The 12,836-nt window shown below is 51.1% G+C and overlaps 1 protein-coding gene across 1 annotated transcript in view; it reads left to right on the top strand.

Annotated features, from left to right (window-relative positions):
• The window catches only part of MICAL3 (microtubule associated monooxygenase, calponin and LIM domain containing 3), a 235,057-nt gene that overhangs the window by 56,747 nt on the left and 165,474 nt on the right, over positions 1-12,836 (top strand). The window lies entirely within an intron of this gene.

Genomic DNA, 12,836 nt, shown 5'->3' with positions numbered 1-12,836 from the left:
TGTGTTACAAAATTTGTAAGGGTCTCAGATTATACTATGTATTATAAATGCAATGAGAGTAGGGACCGCGTCCTTAAAATATGTCCCCACGACCTTGTGTCTATTTGAACCTGAGCTGGTAGCCTGATGGGTAAAGCGGCTCCTTGTCTGCACCAGGGCATCTTGCCTTGCAAGGCGACGCTCGTCCTGTGGGATTCATGTGGGTGTGGAGTAGGAGGAGATGCAGAAGTGACCCTTCTGGCTGGATCAGCACCGGTGGCTGTGTCTTCAGTGGAGCCTGACTTTGTTATCCACTTGCAAAGTTTATGGTGACTCCTGTGGCTTATGGAGCACTTTGATGGGGGTACGGGCTCAGAGGAAGGGTCTCACCTCAGTGCCAAGGGGTGTCAGAGATGCTCACTGTCCTCCTCCCCTTGGGGTCGCATGGAGGTAGGATGGCGCTTGGCCATGGCAGGGTAAGGAACCAGCGACGGAGGCCCATCACGTGTTCACAGCTGTCCTGCCTCAGTGCTTGGGAGATAGGGACTGTCAAGTCCTTCCCCTGCATTTATGTGAAGGCAAGGGGAGGAAAATCATTGTCATTAAAGAATGGAGATGGCTGTCATTTCATCTCACGCCATAGGTGTCCCTGTCTTCCTTTAAACATCCTGTGTCCAGCTTGGGCAACATGTGGAAACCGTCTCTACGAAAATGCAAAAATTAGCCAGGCGTGGTGACACGCCTGTAGTCCCAGCTACTTGGGAGGCTGAGGTGGGAGGACCACTTGAGCCTGGGAGGCGGCAGCTGCAGTGAGCTGAGATCACCCCACTGCACTCCAGCCTGGGTGACAGAGTGAGACCTGTTTCAAAAAAACATGAATAAATCTGTGTCTAGAAAGGTTGTAGCTGAAGTTACATTATTGATTGGAATAGAAGTGTTTCTCACTGTCTAGGTGTGGTGGCTCACACCTCTAATCTCAGCACTTTGGGAGGCTGAGGCAGGAAGATCACTTGAAGGCAGGAGTTTGTGACTGCCTGGGCAGCATAGTGAGACCTTGTCTCTAAAATTAAAAAAAAAAATTTAGCTGCGCATAGTAGTGTGCTCCTGAGGCTAAGGCAGGAGGATTCCTTGAGGCCAGGAGTTCAAAACCAACCTGGGCACCTACAAAACAACAAGTGTTTGTGACCTTCCTGCCCCTTCACAGGATACAGATAAGCAGTGAGTAACACCAGCAGCTGGTGTTTATGCCGCCCTGTGTAGCTCATTTGCTTCCTTTCTCTTCAAAGGGTCTTTGGAAATTGCTTATCCCCAGCACCTAAAACTACACCTGCCATAGTTAGTGCTCCAAATTTGCCGAATGATTCTCCCTTTTCTTTTTCTTTTTTTCTTCTTTTTTTTTTGAGACGGAGTCTCGCTCTGTGGCCCAGGCTGGAGTGCAGTGGCGCGACCTTGGCTCACTGCAGGCTCCACCTCCCAGGTTCACGCCATTCTCCTGCCTCAGCCTCCTGAGTCCCCAGCTGGGACTACAGGCGCCCGCCACCACGCCCGGCTAATTTTTTGTATTTTTAGTAGAGATGGGCTTTCACCGTGGTCTCGATCTCCTGATCTCATGATCCGCCTGCGTTGGCCTCCCAGAGTGCTGGGATTACAGGCGTGAGCCACCGCGCCCGGCCGACTCTCTCTTTTTAAATTCTGGTTCTCACTACCGCAGTTCTAACCTGTCCCCTTTTTTCTTGTGCTCGAGCGCCCCTGGAAGTGGCCTGGCCACAGTTCCATCTTCCTTGATGCCACCCTCCTGGCTGCAGTCGGGCGGTGCTGCTTTGAAGGCTCCTGTCCTCCCCCCAGGTCCCACACCAGCTCTCCTACCTGGCTCTGAGAGCCCTGGGTCAGCTGCCTGCCTGTGCAGCGCCACTTCTTTGCCTCTGCCCAGCCTGCGAGTGCCTGCTGAGTGCGCGCCTCCGGTGGCACTGTGCTTCCTCTCCCTGAGTGGCCCTCTCTGTTCCTTCCCAGAACCCAACCCTGTACCCCGACAGCCCGGCTGTGCAGTTTAGGAAATGTTTGCTTGTTCGCTTTCACACTTACGTTAGTTTTCCCCTTGAGTTCCAGGATCTTGAGCTTCTGGAGGGTTGGAATGATGTCTCGCTTTCCTCTCCCAGCAGTCGTCACATGATATGTACAGTCAGCAAGCACTTGATTGACAGAGCTACCCCTCTCTCCAGCCTTGAAAATGATCTGTAAGAAGCACTTTCCTATCTTTGCCTCATTCTGAACCTGTTTTTCTGTAGGTCCTATAGTCTCTCTTAGTTTGAATGTTTAGGAAATAGATTGTATGGATTCGCCTAGGAAAGGAAACCCCAAACAGATATTTTCAAAGGCTAATCTTGTGGTACTGCACAGCCCCGCCGCTTGCCCGTTGGAAGGTGAGGTGGTGGTGAAGAGGAGCACCTGGAGGCAGGCAGGCCGTGGTGCTGGTGGCAGCAGCAGGGTGGGGGTGGGGTGGGCCTGCCTCGGAAGGGGTGCTAATTCTAGAATGGCTAAGGGCAGGCCCCGCCCCAGAGTGGGTTAGGGGTGCAGGCCCTGTTTTCCCACGCACACCCCAAGTCTGGGCCACCTCCTGCCGTGTTGGAGATACAATTGCTTCCTGAAGTGGCACCCAGGAGTGTGTGTGGGAAGGAGACTCCAGGAGCTCTGTGGAGCTGTTCTAGACCTGTTCAGGATTGGCAAGGGGCTCTGGGAGCAGATCCCATGGGTGTGAGACTAGGTGTCCATTTGCTTGGGGAAGGACCATGGGGTGAGAGGGCTGGGGGAAGGAGGCAGGTTTGGAAACTGACCACCCCCCGGGTCAGATCTAAGGGAGAAAGGGGCCTCCACTAGGTGACCATTGCCCGGGGCTGACGCTCCCCCAGTGAGAATGGCCACAGGTTTTTCAGTCCTTTCTGCTGCCTCTAGTAGGACCCAGCGGGAAGGAGATTGATGTTTGTGCTTTGTTAGCTTGTTTTTCACTTATCTCTTCAGTTCTCAGACCAGAAATCTTTGCTTTTCCTTCTGGTTCTCACACCTCATGTTTTATCCGTTAGCAGGTCCTGTCATTCCTGCCTTCATGTTTGGCTTCTCATTACAACCTACACTGACTCTTAGGCCAGGCCGCCGCCAGCCATCCTCTGGATTTTTGCGGGCACTTCCAGATTGGCTTCCCTATGCCCACCCTGGCATCCCAAGGTGTGCTAGCAGCTGGCAACCAGGAGCCCTGGTAACACACGGTAGCGACGTCATTCTTCCCTGCTCAGACTCCTGCAGTGGTTCCCCTCGCACCCTAGTCAAAGCCAAAGCTGCCAGGTGGCCTACCAGGCTGCACATCTGGTTGCCCCGCTTACCTTGTGTCCCAGCACGTCCTGCTGAGCGTGTGCTCTTTCCGTGCCTGGAGGACTCCCAGCGACCCCGTGCCGGCTACTTCCGTCCTTGCTCTGCTCCTGCTCACTTCAGAATCTCCCTGGCACAGCCTAGCACTTCCTGTCCTCCTTCCCCGCTTTGCAGGCCCCCCAGGTCAAATCTGACCTCCTTCCCCCCACCCTCTCACCCCCATGGTCCTTCCCTAAGCGGACGGGCACACAGTCTCACACGCACAGGATCCGCTCCTGGAGCCCCTTGCCAATCCTGAACAGGTCCAGGTCCAGAACAGCTCCGCAGAGCTCCTGGAGTCTCCTTTCCACACACACTCCTGGGCGGGGTGTTCCAGGGCACGTGTTTCCTTCCCATGTGCTGGGTTCACATGTGTGGTACCTGTCCCCTCACTAGAATGAAGCTCCATAAGGACAGGAATTTTTGTTTTGTTCACTCTTCTGCCTTCCGTGCCTGGCACATAGAGTGAACAGTAAGTATTTGCCGACTTCATTTGTTCTGCATCCATTACGTCCTAGGACCAGGCTTCAGGGCACATGCACATGCATGTACACAGAGGCCTACACACTCAGGGAAGAGGACATGAATCGCTGGCCCCTAGTGAGCTCACTGCCTAGTGCGGAGCACGCAGCAACAGTGTAGGGAGAACAGCACCCGTGAAGAGATGCTGCGGAAGCTGCTGTGGGAATGGGAGCGAGCTAGCCGTGCTGGGGCAGGGAGCCGCAGCCTCACTCAGCCTGGAGGGAGGACGCCTTGCCTGGAACTATGGTGCTGCTTTCTGTGCACACCTTCTCTCCTGTGTCCCCAGGAGGCTGAGAGAGAAGCCTCCTTGTGTTCATCAGTTTATCCACAGACTAGTGCCCTTTGCTTACAGAGTCCACTCCTAGGCATTGGAATACTATTGAGTCTTGAAGGTAGGGAAGGTATCATGAGCTTTTCATCTCATGTCAAATGAGTTCAGTTCCTTCAGCCTTGCCTTATAAGGTCTGTCTTCCATTCAGTTAATCTTTTTTTTTCTGTACCCTTTCCAGGTTCTCCCCCGCCCCCGCCTTTATTTGCCTTTATTTTTCTGTCCCAGAAGGATTCTGTTCTTATGGGGAGAATTAACCTACTTAATTCTTTACTAACAAAAACAGTCTTGCCCCCCCTCAACCCCACCCTTTTCCACACATAGGCCGTCATCTTTGTAAACCTCCACTGGTGCTGGCTGCGTTTAGAATATACTCCATATAAAACAGGCCCTGAGACTGGGTGTGGTGGCTCATGACTGTAATCCCAGCACTTTGGGAGGCTGAGGCAGGCGGATCACCTGAGGTCAGGAGTTCGAGACCAGCCTGGCCAACATGGTGAAACCCTGTCTCTACTAAAAATACAAAAATTAGCCGGGCCTGGTGTCTGTAATCCCAGCTACTTGGGAGGCTGAGGCAGGAGAATCGCTTGAACCTGGGGGGCAGAGGTTGCAGTGAGCTGAGATTGCACCAGTACACTCCAGCCTAGATGACAGAACTAGACTCTGTTTCAAAAAAATCCAGGCCGATGGCTGGGCGTGGTGGCTCACACCTGTAATCCCAGCACTTTGGGAGACCAAGGCGGGCGGATCATGAGGTTGGGAGATCGAGACCATCCTGGCTAACTCAGTGAAACCCTGTGTCTACTAAAAATACAAAAAATTAGCCGGGTGTGGTGGTGGGCGCCTGTAGTCCCAGCTACTTGGGAGGCTGAGGCAAGAGAATGGCGTGAACCCGGGAGGCGGAGCTTGCAGTGAGCCTGGGCTACATAGCGAGACTCTGTCTCAAAAAAAAGCAACAACAACAAAAAACCAGGCCAGACGCGCTGGCTCATGCCTGTAATCCCAGCACTTTGCAAGGCCAAGGTGAGTGGATCACCTGAGGTCAGGACTTCAAGACCAGCCTGGCCAACATGGTGAAACCCTGTCTTTACTAAAAATACAGAAAAAATTAGCTGGGCGTGGTGGCGGGCACCTGTGATCTCAGCTACTCAGGAGGCTGAGGCAGGTGAATTGCCTGAACCCAGGAGGTGGAGGTTGCGGTGAGCCGAGATGGCGCCATTGCACTCCAGCCTGGGCAACAAGAGTGAAACTCTGTCTCAAAAAAAAAAAACAAAAAAAAAAACACAAGCCCAAAAAACTAAAAAACAACAGGCCCTGAAACTAAAAAACAACAGGCCCTGAGACTGGGCTGCCCCGCTTCAGCCCACTTCTTGTGGTCAGTTCTGTCCCTGCTGGCTGCTGTGTGGTGGTGCTATGGTCCACGCCATGGATGGATGATTCAACTTACCCTGCTGAGGGCTCCCTCTGGTTTTTGGGATAGGGGAGCCAGTTCTCTAACTTTAACAGGGGATGAGGGTGAGATGGGGTGCAGCTGAGGCCCAAGGCCAGTGGAGGGGATGCCTTAGCAGGAAGACAGATCTGAGCTGTGGCCCCACTGTCTTTTCTTTCTTCCGTAACTGCCTCTGGCCATCTGCCATCATCATCAGTGTGTTGAGTGCATTCAACTCAGTCTCTCTGACCGTTTTTAGGGAACAGAACACAATTAACAACATGGCCTAAGGACCCAAAGTGACCCTAGCAAGGGTGAGTCTTGGCGGATGAGGTAATGGACAGAGGAGATTTGTTGAATTCTACATAGGGAGGGTTTTTCTGCAGGAGGTAGTAGAAGATAAGCTATCCAAAAAGTGTCATAGGTTAATTGTAATGGGGTCCACGTTATTTTAATTGGTGAGGAGAATCTATAGGTTTATACCATCTGGGGTCCACTAAAGAGATCATGTTATGCCAACTCACTGGGTATTTTCCTAAGATTTCAGTTACGGGTAATGTGGAATTTTTAGGTTTTTTGGGATGAATCTTCCTTGGTCTAACTCCCCGAGGAAAGCTCTGCTCTTTTCTTAGTAGCAGGGCTTGCCACTTAAGAAACTCCAGCCACCACAGCTGTCTTCCATATACAGGCACCATTTAACAAGCTGCCGTGGTGGGGTCTCTCTAGGCTCCCTGTGACTCTGTACCATTTCATCTTCTTCAGAGCTTCTCTTAGTAAAGAAAGTCTTTTCTTTCTTTCCTTCCTTCCTTCCTTCCTTCCTTCCTTTTTTTCTTTCTCTTTCTCTCTCTCTCTCTTTTTTTTTTTTTTGATATAGTTTCACGCTTGTTGCCCAGGTTGGAGTGCAGTGGCTTGATCTCGGTTCACTGCAACCTCTGCTTCCTGGTTCAAGTAATTCTCCTGACTCAGCCTCCCGAGTAGCTGGGATTACAGGTGCACGCCACCATGCCCAGCTAATTTTTTGTATTTTTAGTAGAGACGGGGTTTTGCCATGTTGCCCAGACTGGTCTATAATTCCTGGCCTCAAGTGATCCTCCCTCCCAAAGTGCTGGGATTACAGGCGTGAGTCACCGAGCCCAGGCTCTCAGTAAAGAAAGCTTTCTATTCAGATTTTTATATCAGTTGAGATTAGTTTCAGTTGAAAATTGCAAAATGTGGCTTAAGCGTGCAAGAAGATTTTCTTTTTATGTAAAAGGACCCTAGAGGTGGAAAGCCCAGAGCTAGTATAGCCAGCTGCATGGCCATCAGGATTTTGTCTTGTTCCTTCTACCTGGACTTGCCAGCTAAAGTCTGGTGATTGTGTGGTCCACTCTACGGATTGACAGGTAAGAGTTCAACTTGACCTAACTCCACTGCCATGGCACATAGCTTCCTCATCCTTAAGGTTACCTCATGACAAAGCATGGCTGCTGGAGCTCCAGCCATCTTTCTTTTCTTTCTAGGTCAAACACCAAAGGGAGGAAATGGAAAGAAAGACAAAAGGTTTTTCTTTTTTCTTTTTTTGGAGACGGAGTCTCACTCTGTCGCCCAGGCTGGAGTGCAGTGGCACGATCTCAGCTCACTGCAAGCTCCGCCTGCTGGGTTCACGCCATTCTCCTACCTCAGCCTCCTGAGTAACTAGGACTACAGGTGCCCGCCACCACGCCTGGCTAACTTTTATAGTTTTAGTAGAGATGGGGTTTCACTGTGTTAGCCATGATGGTCTCGATCTCCTGCCCTCGTGATCTGCCCGCCTCGGCCTCCCAAAGTGCTGGGATTATAGGCGTGAGCCACCATGCCCAGCCGACAAAAGGTTTTTCTATGCGAGAGACTCCTTTAAAGGAGTCTTTCAGGAAGACCCACACACTCATGCTTATATCTCATTAACCAGAACCTAGAAAACGTGGTCACAGCTAGCTTCAAGGAAGGTTGAGAAATGCAGTTTTGTAAACGAGTGCATCACTGGCTCTAGTAAGACTGGGATACTGTTACTAAGAGAGAAATCTTTCTCCAGTTGGTGTCTGACTTCGTCTCTGTAGTGTCTCATGTGAGCACCTTCTGCTTCATGTGAGTCCACTTCTGCCTGCCCTGTCTCCTGTGGCCATCAAGAGAGGCTGAGCATTGTATGCATGTAGCAGTCCTCCCTCCAGACACAGGCTGGCTGTTCTCGCAGCTCTCCTTTGCTCTTCTTGGAGCTAAGTCGTTGTCACAGTGCAGGAGTTGGTTAGAAGTGAGTGGATTTCTTTTTTCTTTTCTTTCTTTCTTTCTTTTTTTTCTTTTTGAGACGGAGTTTTGCTCTTGTTGCCCAGGCTGGAGTGCAGTGGTGCGATCTTGGCTCACCACAACCTCTGCCTCCTGGATTGAAGCAATTCTCCTGCCTCAGCCTCCCAAGTAGCTGGAATTACAGGCATGCACCACCACGCCCGGCTAATTTTGTGTTTTTAGTAGAGATGGGGTTTCTCCATGTTTGTCAGGCTGGTCTCGAACTCCTGACCTCAGGTGATCCACCTGCCTCGGCCTCCCAAAGTGCTGGGATTATAGGCGTGAGCCACCACGCCTGGCCGGAAGTGCATGGATTTCTGTAGGTACCATAGCAGTGTCAGTGCGAAGCTTGGCATGCCTGGGAGGCTGCTGCCTCTGTGTTTCTGGGCTCTTTTCCCCATCCCCTTTCTGAGTCCGGTTCTGTTTGGAAGTTGTGATCTTGACATGTGGCCCTTTTAGCCCCATGTCTTAGCACCGTGGGGCCCCGGAGTAGTGGGCTCTGGATGAGCACGCAGCACCCTTGAACATGTTGGGTCCAGCCAGTGCAGATGTCGGCATGAGATGCTGATACAGGCATGTGTGTGCCCTCTGTGGCTCCCTTCTGCAGCTGCCTCTCCTACGAGACCAGGAATTTCAGAGGACACTCTCTCAAGAGCCCCTCTTCCTGGACATTTTCTTCCCTTGTGCTCGTAAACATTCACAAACACCGTTTAATGGTCCAAGATTTTGGTTTATGACTAAAAATCTGAAATTCCTAAAATCTCTGTGGATTTAAGTCCTAAGGAACCCTGGAGCAAACATTCAGCTGAGTGAGCTAGTCGATCTCTCAGATCTTTTCCAGGTCCAGGGCTCGGCAGCTCTGTGATGCTGGCTGGGGCTTTTCAGGCGTGAGATCTATTTCCACCTCTCGCTCTAGGCTGGAAGTTGTCCAGGAAATTGTCACTGACATATTGAGATGCATAGCAAATGCAGCTGTCAAGAGAAATGTGGGGTTCATCTTAGAAAATGCTGTTCCAAGGATCAGCTTGAGAAAGTGTTAATTTGTAAGAATTAAATGAGCATATTATGGGATGTTGGAAGGTGGGAACAAGTGTGTAAGTGAGTGTAGGCATCTCTTGGCTTTTCAGTGGTTCTCAGCCAGGGCCTTTTCTGGATGCAGTCTGCTTTCCCTGCCACACACAGCTTCCTCCAAGGCCTTGGCTAAGTACGGCCTATTCCTCAGCCTACTGATAGCTACGTCCCCTCCCAACGGGGAGGACACGAGGAAGGTTCCCTGTGGAGAGTGGGATGGAGGAGCATGGATTTTACTGGAACAGAGGGATAAGAGCGGGTGTTGGGGGCAGGGCAGACACACCTGTGGCAGAGGGTTAGGCTGGAACAGGCTGCAGCATCTCTCCCGGACAGATCCTTGGATTCTTTATGGTGCCTGCTTTTCTCTTCTACCCTAAACCAGGGAGATTTTGAAGGCGTGGAGCAGGAGAAAGGAGGTGATCACAGTGAATAGCCACCATTTACTGAGAGCTTGCTGTGTGCTGGACATTCTCAGTAGCTAAATGCATTGTCATTTAATCCTTAACCAGAATTCTGCTGTGTGGGTATTATCAGAGAGGCTGAATAACTTGATTAAAGTCACACAGCTAGTAAGTAATTAAAAGACTTGAAGCTGGGTGCAGTGGCTCACGCCTGTAATCCCAGCACTTTGCGAGACCTAAGTGGGAGGATCACTTGAGGTCAGGAGTTTGAGACCAGCCTAGCCAACATGGTGAAACCCCGTCTCTACTAAAAATACAAAAATTAGCTGGGCGCGGTGATGTGCGCCTGTAATCCCAGCTACTCAGGAGGCCGAGGCAGGAAAATCGCTTGAACCCGGGAGGGCGAGGTTGCATTGAGCTGAGATCACGCCACTGCACTACAGCCTGGGTGACAGAGAGAGACTCCATCTCAAAAAAAAAAGGGAAAAGACTTGAATCCAGTTTGTTTGACTTGCTTGCCTCTGCCCTTAACCACACTGAGATTCTGCTGCCCTGTTTCATTTGTTCATCAAGTGTTGGCGTGTCCATGGTGTTTGTGGCATGGTTTAACAAGGCTGCCTCTTTGCCTGGCCAAACTTTAGCCAGCCTTTTGAATCTTTCGCTAGGCCCATCTATGTACTTCCTTGTAAAATCAAGTTTTAGCAAAGAACATTGCTGAGTTGGTTTAGCCAGAAACCCTCATCTTCTATATCTGATGTATTCCTTACCCTCCCCATGCCCCAGGGGATGTCCGATCACCCTGGCCCGTCTTCAGCAAGAATCCTGTTAGGTTGGCTGAGCCAGAATCTCCTTCCCCCGATGTTCCTCTTGGTGATTTTCCATGCACTGACCCCACCTGCTCCTTGGCTTTGAATTCCCACTGGTCCATGCAGTGTTAGGAGTTGAATCTGGTCTCTGTCCCCGACTGCAAGGCCCTGTTGCAATGGTCCCTGTACCTACCATAGTGGTGCTTCCTTACTGTATTCTCACAAGTAGCACCAAATAATTTTTTCTTTAACAGGTTCTAGGTGCTAAGGATGATAGCAGTAAGCCAGACGAGAAAAGCTTCTATACCCATGGAACCTCTATTCTCATCTTCTTTCACAGTTTCCTGTATTACATCTGTCTCACCTCATATATTTCATATAAAGTCACACCCTTTCCCCAGAATGCCCCTTACATGACTCTTCCTTTTCTTTTTCTTCCTTTTTTTTTTTTGAGATGGAGTTTTACTCTGTCGCCTGGGCTGGAATGCAGTGGTGCGATCTCGGCTCACTGCAACCTCCACCTCCTGGGTCTAGGCAATTCTCCTGCCTCAGCCTTCCAAGTAGCTGGGATTACAGGTACGTACCACTGCGTTCAGCTAAATTTTGTATTTTTAGTAAAGACGGGGTTTCACCATGTTGGCCAGGCTGGTCTCAAACTCCTGACCTCAGGTGATCCGCCCACCTAGGCCTCCCAAAGTGCTGGGATTACAGGCATGAGCCACCGCATCCAGCCAGTCTTCCTTTGCTCAACACTAGAGCGAGGAGTTTCTTGTCTGTTGGACTTTGGGGTATTATCGTCCCACACCCTGATGTCCCCTGTAGCCCCCATGTCCCAGAGAGATCATGTCCAGACAGCAGGACAGCCAAGGTAGAGTGCCTTCTAGGGGGCTTGAACATTCCCCCAGGCCTTACTCCTGGCCTTTCTGGACAGATTGTGTCCCATCTTCCCAGGGAAGGGTTCTCCTGGCTCACATCCAATTGCATTGCCTACCCCACTCCCCAGAAGTTGTTTCAGAGGTGGGAAGGAGTAAAGGGCGTGCAGTCAGCCCTTAGTTGGGAGCTGACATTAGGGCTGGTTGCAGAGAGGTTCTTGTGCTCAGTGTATTTTAGTGGAGTAATTTATTATTTTTCCTTTGGAGTCTGGTTCAGGCCCGACAGGTACAAGAGAAACTTGGCTGAATGTTACTGTCTATCTTCCGACCAGATTCAGGGGCCTGGAGAGATGCCTCAGTCTGATCGAGGAAGGATATGGAGAGTGCTTCCCGCTGCAAACCGCGTGTGCAGGGCTGGAGTGGCTGTGCACACCTTGTGTTCCTGAGCTCCGCTGGGCAGAGGATTTTGGTTGAAGTTGCCAAAGGGATGGGAGGCAGAGTCGCTGTTGTCATCTCTAGCCTTTGTTGGATAGTCTTCTTTTGCCCGAAAAGGAAACAGAGAGGTTAAGAACTCCCCAAGAGCCACATGGACAGAGCTGGGGTCGAACCGAGGCTCCAAGTCCCAGTGTTCTTTCCGGGACTTCATGCACAGACCAGTCTTTTCCACATCAGGCAGGTCCTGCAGAACTGGCGCCCGGGTTGTGCTCAGTGGCCTCTCTGAAGCCCCGCCTGTGTGGACCGCTCTACCCACTGCCTTCGCAGCAGGCCGTGGGAGCTCGGATGGCATGTGATTGGCTGCTTGGTCTTTTCTAGCATGTGATTGGCTGCTTGGTCTTTTATAGCGTGTGATTGGCTGCTTTGTGTTTTATAGTGTGTGATTGGCTGCTTCCTGGGCCTCTTCCCTCTTTCTGTTGCTACTTCTCCCCCACACAGTGGACCCAGGTTGACTTAGTTCTGCCTCTTCAACTCCAGGCCTGTGGCGAGGGTGAGGCTGGGAGAGCAGGGGCAGTGGAGCCAGGCTGCTGATATGCCACATTGTACAGGCCTATGGGCTGGATGCTGCGGATTTCCTTGGAGGTTTCTCAAGGAAATGAAAACTCAAGGTTGTGTTGGAGGGGTCTGGCGAGGAGAAGGGGTTGCTGGGAGGTTGGGGGCACCTGCCCCTACTTAGAGCAGTGCTTGCTTGTTCCAGGTGTTAGGGATAGGCTGCTAACAAAAGGTTGAATCACTTAGTCCAGTCCTGTCTTTGTACAGAAAAGAAAACCAAATCTTTTCCCAGGATGGGTTGTCCAGTAAGCATGGAGCCAGTGCTACAGCCTCGTTCCCATCCTTGCAGTTCATTCCACCCTGGGTGTTCATGCATCACATAGCAGCACTTGAGTTCTAAGTGATTTGGCTCTTGTGGGGCACTTTTACGAAATTTTAGGCCGGGCGCGGTGTCTCAACGCCTCTAATCGCAGCACTTTGGGAGGCCGAGGTGGGTGGATCACTTGAGGCCAGGAGTTCGAGACTAGCCTGGCCAACACAGAAATACAAAATTTGTACTGAAAATACAAAAATTAACCGGGTGTGGTGGCGGGTGCCTGTAATCCCAGCTACTCAGGAGGCTGAGGCAGGAGAATCGCTTGAGCCTGGGAGGCGGAGGTTACAGTGAGCCAAGACTGTGCCACTGCGCTCAAGCTGGGATGCCTGAGCCAAGACCCTGTCTCAAAAAAAAAAAAAAAAAAAAAA

Source organism: Theropithecus gelada, chromosome 10 (genome assembly GCF_003255815.1).
Source record: "Theropithecus gelada isolate Dixy chromosome 10, Tgel_1.0, whole genome shotgun sequence".
NCBI classification, from domain to species: Eukaryota; Metazoa; Chordata; class Mammalia; order Primates; family Cercopithecidae; genus Theropithecus; species Theropithecus gelada.
The sequence above is the reverse complement of the archived record's forward strand: the minus strand, read 5'-3'. Positions and strand labels throughout refer to the sequence as shown.